Genomic DNA, 8,127 nt, shown 5'->3' on the forward strand with positions numbered 1-8,127 from the left:
TCTGTCCCCTGAGGGTGAATTGCTGCATTCCTGCCCCCTCCCAATAATAATAATAATAATATCTTCTATTTATAGAGCTTCAAAGTTTCCCAAAGAGACACCTTTGGGATGGAACATACCAACAGTTAGATAGTGCATAGCAACCCTAGACAACAACTTAAGACAGATGAATGTATCCAGTTGAAGCTGAAGATGAGATTTCATTTGGCAGAAGATAATTGCAAAAGTTATTAATTATTGTTGTTGTTGTTTATGCAGCTCTAGACTCAAGAGCAATAGGCACTTTCTAAATACTACCAGTAGGTAGGCAAAAGCGCAAAGGCATTATGATCATACAATAGTAATTTGCAGAAGGCAGAATGTGCTAATAAAAATCTTCCCCTGGAGGCTACCCCATCTAGGACTCAGCATAAACTGATGAATCGTCCATGATGCTGGAAGAGGATAGAGCTGGATTCTCTTCCTGGCTTTTCTATAGGTTCCCAGTGTATATATAGTTTAGTTACTCTGAATCTGTCTAACAACATGTCTACGCAGCGTGTTGTAGTTGTTTAAATAAAGTGAGATCTGGAAAGCATTCCAATAGAAGGATTTGATGTGAATCTCTATGTAATTTGCAGCATGATTTTATTCAAATTGACAGTTGTTGGGGTTTTTTGTCTTAAGCAACAGGACCGGATGTACATGGGATCTGGATTTATAGATCATCTTCTCTGAGTGCAAGGTTAAGCACTTGCTTACTCTGGTACTGGCCACAGTGGAAACCCCAATATACCTGATGACTAATATTAAAATCTCATGGACTTCACAAACTAATGTAACTCAAATAGTAAAAATAAGGACTGTGTGATTATATATGAAGTATCCTGTGGAAATAGTGAGCCTGCAAGTTATTTTTGAAGGCAACTATGAGAATGTGGTGACTATCATTTTTTATATTGATGCCAAAATAAATGGTAAAGCTGTGAAAGGTAAAAAGGAAAATGTGAATCAGGACACTGGAATTAACCCTACATCAGAGCACCTAATGTTGAATAATGTAAAAATATTGTTGTTTAAATAACGTTTAATTTTTACTAATTTCTATTTGCACCACCAGTTCTTTGCTTTCTTCATATTTGCTGGTCTTGCATTACTAACGTGGAAGTTTTGCATTTATTTCTTCAATTGTTTTCCTAAAAATCTGTATGCTTTCAGTATTTACAGGGATATTTTTTTTTTTCTACTAAGATGTTTCATGCTTGTCGTGCTCAACTAGGCTGGAAAAAGACTAGTCCAAGGTCTCATTACATCCCTTCTGTGAGGACAGCACAAACTCAGTCTTTAAAGCAATAAGCAAACAAAGCATGTTCCAGCTCCCACTCATGTTTCTGGAAGGGTTTCTGTTGATTGGAGCCGCCTCAGCTGTATCTGCCAGGCTGCTTCTGCAGTCGACATCCACTTCCAAAATATCCAGCTTCCATGCATGACATTGAAAGGTCTAAGGGGTTATTGTCCTTCGGCAGGGTTGGAATATTGAAATCAATGGGACTTGTGATCCTAGATGACACGGACGCTGTTGAAAGTGTTATCAGGGGAGGCATCAAACCTTGCCTCCTTGTTCAGGCCTGCCTGCATACACAGTCATTTTCTTAATGGATTTCAGATACGCCCTGGATTTGGGATTTAGTGTTGTATTTTGAAACAGCAATACTTTCTGTCAGTAACAAAAAGATTGCAATAAAAATGCACTTTGAGCTTGTAGTGCTTAAATGCTTCAGTCTGTGCGCTACATTGAGTGTAAACACTTCTGCTGAAGTCACTGAGAATATCTGTACAAGTGAAGTTATGGATTTGCTTACAGCCCTGATTCTGCGAACATGTTTAGTTTTGTTCCTAAGAGAAGGACCTCTGATCTCTGCAGGAAGATAATTAATCACATACATGTTTGCAGGATTAGAATTTTCATCAGTAATAATTTTATTATTTGGTTTATGGTTCTCTTTTTGCCTAAAATGCCTTTGTAAAGTTTAAAGGAAACCAGTTGTGACAATTTTTAAAAGACAATATTTATCTTTTTATTCCCATTATATTTTTCTTCAAATATCTGACAGCATAAATTTTCTAATGAGTTTTGAAAACTACAAACCTTTAAAAAGTGCCTGAAGTCAGTGGTTTATATGATCATAATTCAAACCACATGCCCTTTCCTTAATGGAATGAGATTAAAGAAGATTTCTTTTGTTTGCATTTGTCAGTTTATTAATACCAGCCACTTCAGTACATTTGGCACAGTGAATTTCAGTCCTAGGAATCACTGTACTGCTAAGAGTCGTCTCTGATTACCTGGGACTCATCTGGTTAATCCTCATTAAGGGGTTGCAACATAGTTTCTAGGTCTGGAGGATTCTTAGGGGTTTCTCTGATGTTGTCTTCCCGCTCGAGGTATCTCTCTGATCTTATTCTCCAAGTTCAGCCACAGGGAAAGAACGAAGATCCATCCCCAGTTTTCCAGTCCACCCCATTCCCTGGGCAGATCGTGCCAAGGACCTTGTAGCCAGGTCCCAGGCTGTGTCGTCCAGCCCAGGTGTGCTGCAGGCAGAGGAGCTGGGACCGGTTTCTGCGGCAAATCTGCACGACTGAGCTCTGTTCCTGATTACCGCATTTCTGCTCTCTCGCTTTTCTGCAGCGGTTGCTTTCTGTTCCTCATTTGGCTCCTTTCTTCTCAGTTATTATTTAGCACCGTTCTGCAGAGAAGCACATTTGCTATCTTTCAGGCCAGCTTTTTAGCTGTTCTTGGCCTTTCTGTGTTTGCGTGAATTCCTCCCGCTAACACTGATAATCTCACTGCATGACCATCTGTTGGCTTGTTAATCTTCCATTCCTGACATTCAGCAAAATCTTGAACAATTACACATTGGCTTTTTCTGAAAGACTGGGCATAAACTTTTAGTTCTCTCTCTAGTGCTTCCTGTTTTACTGAATGCCAATTTTAGATTACTTACTCTTCGTGACTTAATGTCATATCACTTTAGAAATACAGTATTATAATTCTTCGGATTATCAGAAGGGGAAAAAGGCAAAAAGCTATGTTGCTTTTCACAGTTAACTGGTGTGCTCTGATCCGCTAGCAGACTGGAAACGGGTTAGGCAATGGTGTTTGCTGTGCCTTGCATACTAGTGGTGCCCATTTTCTGCCAAGATATGCAAAACTGAAATATTTTTCAGAACCTTTTGTGGTTTCCAGTGCTCCTTTTCTGGGAAGGGTTTTGAGCTGGGCAGAGAGCTGATTTGGGAAGGAGGAAGTGCAAATATAAATTCCTTCCCTGTCTGATTCACATCTGGGCTGAAACCTCTCTCCTAAACCAAGCTGGCCTTCCCCTCACTGCCCACCAGTGCTCCAGCCCGTAGACGTTTTGCACCCCAGTATTTTTCTGAACATAGTCTGCAGTGCTATGAATTTTTGAGATAATGCAGATATGTTTTGAAAGTTCAGTGACTGCTGAGGAATAAAATTCTCATATTTTCTTCTGCTGTGCTTCACTGTTTCCTCTTCCTGGCCTGCAGCAAGTGTATTCTGCAAACCACAAAATGAAACTCCATATAACAAGTTTTAACATTTTATCTTTTCTCTCTTCACCCCTCTCCACCCAGAGATAAGCCCACATTTGAACCGCAGCTACCTCTGCAGTACCAGCTGTTCTGCAGCATAACACAATTTCCTCTTGTAAAAACATTGGTATTTCCCAGGGTCAGGGGGAGCCAATCCTGCAACCGCTGCCCCAAAACCCCTCCCTCAGTTGCAAAGGAACCCGGCACAGGACAGGGCCAGTGGTCCTGTGGAAACTTCCGTGGAAATTCATCCAAAGTGTTGTGTAAAATGCAAAGTATTGCCTGAAATCTGGATGGGGGCATGGGGGGCTGGAACAAAACCCGCACTGGCTAGATAGTTCACCTTGTCTGCAGTGGGGTGATACAGTGCAAAGGACTCAGAGCAGCCATGTGACACCTCGGGGTTGACTAGACTTCTAGCTGCTTGCGTTCTCATATGATCCCCTAAAAATAGCATCTTATGTTTCCCATCGTTGCTGTCCAGCTATTTTAATTAGCCTGTGGTCTCCGGTTTTTGCTTTGTGATTTGTAAATAAGAAATATTTACACTAGGCCAGTAACACCACATTCCTCCAACCTCTTTTCTTAAATTAGATGTATTGTAGCTACGTTTATAAATACCTAATGCATTTGTCCTAATATCTCTAAATGTCACTGGCTTATATATGATGTTTTTAAAGAGAACTAACTTTTAGATCACTCAGACTATTTACAGGCTTTTTTTTCCCCTCATCTGACCTGTCACAAGTGTACTCATTTCTTAACCTTTAGTTGAAAGACTGATTTATTGCAAGTCCTGGGATGGGCTGAACCTCTGCTCCAAATTGCAAAGTGTTGTCAGTTCCTGCTCATTTCACTGACAATTCCTGATGGGAAGGGAAAGATTTCCAAGGTAAATCTGTGCCCTGAGGGCAGATAGGTACCTAACATGTTTTTTTAGCTATTTTAGATACAGAACAGTGCTTTGCAGGACCTTAAACCCTTACTTGTAGAATAATTTAGCCATCTTCTGGTGTAAACACTTACTGTAATAAGATTTTTTTCTATCACATCTGTGTTCTGCTCTTCGCAGAGTGCTTAATAGCGAAACAGTTACACAAAAACATCGTTTTGGGGTTCTGCAGATATGATCAATGTATGTGAGGCGGCTGTCTTACTGGCAAAAGCAAGATTTTGCTCCTGACTGAAAAGTCAGTTTGATTTGGGGGAAACAAGTAGGATGTGGTTGTGACTGATATCCTTGCCAAAACTGTCACTGAGACAGTGTCTTTAGAGTCCTTCTAGACTACCTTCTGTCCCTGAAAGCCATTAAAAGAGCTGCTGAGCTCCAGTCTGGTGCCATGGGGGGGCACCTCCCAGTTTTAGGATGAGTGTTTGGGGCTGGAATCCAGACGAGTTGTCTCTGAGTCAGCTGAGTCTAGGTGGTATTGATGGGGCAGCAGCAGGGAGAGCTGATCAGGCTGTAGAAATTCTTTTAAAATTGAATTTAAGGTCATATTCACAGAGGGACAAAGAGATGATGGAACCAATGTTTGTCAGTGATCACAAATGCAGTCAAAGCTGAAATGTAGCAAAGTTTGTTGGTTTCCTGAGAAATCTGATTTCAGAGAAGAGCTATAGCATTTTGTTTGTTAGAAAATAGTATTTTTTACTACTTTTTGAGGGCAGGATGAAAGCAATTTTGATATTGTATTATATTAAAGACCATGCTATAAAATTATGAAAGGTGAAATCAAGAAAATATTTCTTTTTGCTTGAACCGTGCTGAAATGTCTTCCAGAGATTCCTTTTGCAGAGGATTTTTACTTTGCCAGGCTTCATTCAAAGCTGCAATAAGGCTAAATAGAGAAAGCTCCAGGACTTCAAAAATTAGAATTTCTCTCCTTGTCAGAGCTTTAGGAGTCCCTGGAGTTGGGACAAATAAATTCCAGCTACTGACAAGGTTTGAGCCCTAAGGAGTAGCCCTGGAGAGAGGCTGTAGATGAGTCCTGCACCTATCTCATTGCACAAATTCTGCGCTAGAGGTGGATAAGCAGACCTTCCAGCAAGGTATAGAAATGTCCCCAAGGGAGGAGGCCGCAGGACTGCTACTGGTCTCAGGTGCTGGGGACCCTTCTGAGCTCAGCTACATCTGCTCAGCTGGGTTTATCAGGACAGAAGTTGGTTCAAACCTGGGTATGTAAGGGGCTGGACCCAGATAGGATAAAGGCAGAGAGGAATATGACAGAGATCTACTTGTCATTTCACCTGATACCAGGCACAGCCTGTGTTGGCTAACGGGAGGTGCTGAGGGAAAATGGAACCTTGATCTTGTTCCCCTTTGGGTGAGAAAATACCTATAGCAATCCTTCTTCCTGTAGGACCCTCAGGTCTCTGCTGCCTCCTACAGAAAGGGAAGGGGGGTAGGTCTTACCAGAGCTTTTGCACAAAATCCAGCTGCAGGAGGAAGCAGTGATGCTTTTCACATTTAGCAGAAAATGTGCGTACGCTCAGGCAAGTCCAGTGCCTCCTAGAGGAAAATGCAAAACTGGACACCTCAACTCATTTTCAGTCCTCTCTCCTTCAGCAAGGTGTGAAATGCAAAGATTGCAAGAGGAGGAACAAGTGGTGTGCCGCCTCCCCAGAAACAGAGAGTATTTCCGTCATCAGAGGAGGTCAGATCAGCTTGAGCATGGAAGGAAGGGATTTGGGTCCAGGTTGCTGATGTTGCAGGAATGGGATAGAACTGGCAGCCACCACTCCATCTATACACGTCCCATGGAGGTGGAGCCCCCATGCTGGAAAACAAGCTGGATGGGCTTGGGCTGTCCCAAGGAGGCAGGTGGAGCAGCATCTGGTTTGCACAATGACTCCTCGCTTATTGCTGCCATGCTCCTGGGCGCATCAAGGAGCAGACATGCAGGTGCTAGAAACACCCCCAGAGAAATGCAGGCCCTGCGAGGCTTCAGGTGAGGCACAACAATACCTACCTGCAAGTGTGGGGAACAACATGCAGAGCAGTTGAAGGTGGTGTCCTGCTGCGGGACATGTTCTAGTCCTTGGTTCACTGCTTCTGTTCAGCTGATAGGACCCTGGGGCTGCTCTGTCCGGACGATGCTCTGCACTCATCTGTCCGGTGCCCAGAGGTCAAGTTATTGCGCTGACTGTGGTAACAGTCAAAAAATCATTCAGTCTGTCGCTGCCAGGTAAGAATTGAACCTGCATTGCTCTTCTGGATGAAAAGTGCTGTAAACAAGCAACTTAAAACTCAATATAGTCACATAGCTCTCATGGGTTATTAAATAGGCTCCTTGCTTGTTAATGCCATGAGAGTTATAAACCATTTACTTTCTACAACTGAAGCAGTTTGATTCTTGCATTTTCCTAGACTGGGGTGGCATGTTTTAATTTCTGTTTGTAATCAGTTCCACTTTTTGGTTTCCATGTACCAGGGACTCTTTGCATGTGATCGGTCCATTGACCCCTCGGGGTCTGCATACTGCTTCTCTGGGATTTGCCGCTAAGGTAACAAAGGGAAAAAACTGTCTCTCTCAGTAGGGCAGAACTCTATTTATTTCCCTGGAGAAAGTGTTAAGGGATGGGATACAAGTCAGAAAAGGCTGAAAACTACTGCTCTTGCATAAGGCTCTCATGTCTGTAGTCTCAGCCTTGCCAAGCATGCAAAGTTTCAAGTGTGTGTGAAAGATGGATTTCATTATACCTACATTCGTTCATTTTCCATTGACATATTTGTGCAAATTGTGTACTCTTTTCATATAAACTTAGAATTTCAATCCAAATTGCCGTCTACAAAAGTTCAGTGTGATCTGTTATTGCTCTACACCCACTGAAAGGAAGCAGCAGGAATTTTTGCTTTTTAAATATCCTGGGAGCAGGATAACAACATCTAAGTGCCACTGGGTTGTGTTTGCTGTGTGTTATTCAGTAATTTTCCCCAGAAGTGGTTTTATTTTAATGACAGGCCATCTGATCCCAGAGTCTCATCTGAGCACTGAATTTGCAAATATATGTATTTATTATCATCATATTTGAATAAGCATAATGCCTATCCCAAGATTTGAGCCCTTTCAAAGCTGGAGTCTGTAAAGCACATTCATCGTGATGAATAGCGTTAACCCCAGCTGCTTTCATATGAGAGGCCTGGTTTGGATTTTCCAAGCAATCAGCCACCCTTCCTGCACTAGCAGTTGCGATTTCCATAGGGGTCTTTCTAGTTGCGATTCATCCTCTAAGCAGTTCACAAGTTCATGGGCTTACAGAAAGCAGGGCTATACCTGCCTCTCTTCATAGACAGCAGGGATGGGTTTATTTTTAGCACAAGTATTCCAGAAATACATTCCACCCCTCTTTAGAAATGTGTGGGAGAGGCAGACACACGTATACAGACATTAGTGGTGGTGGGTGCCTGAAAACTACATTTCCACTCCCTGTTTTCATCCCAAACATTTTTATTTTTTTTCAGTGTGCGCCAGTTCTCTCCGATGTCTCAGTTTGTAGGTGCCATGACTCAAGATGCAGCAGATCTTTGTGCATAAA

Source organism: Larus michahellis, chromosome 6, assembly GCF_964199755.1.
Source record: "Larus michahellis chromosome 6, bLarMic1.1, whole genome shotgun sequence".
Lineage (NCBI taxonomy): Eukaryota > Metazoa > Chordata > Aves > Charadriiformes > Laridae > Larus > Larus michahellis.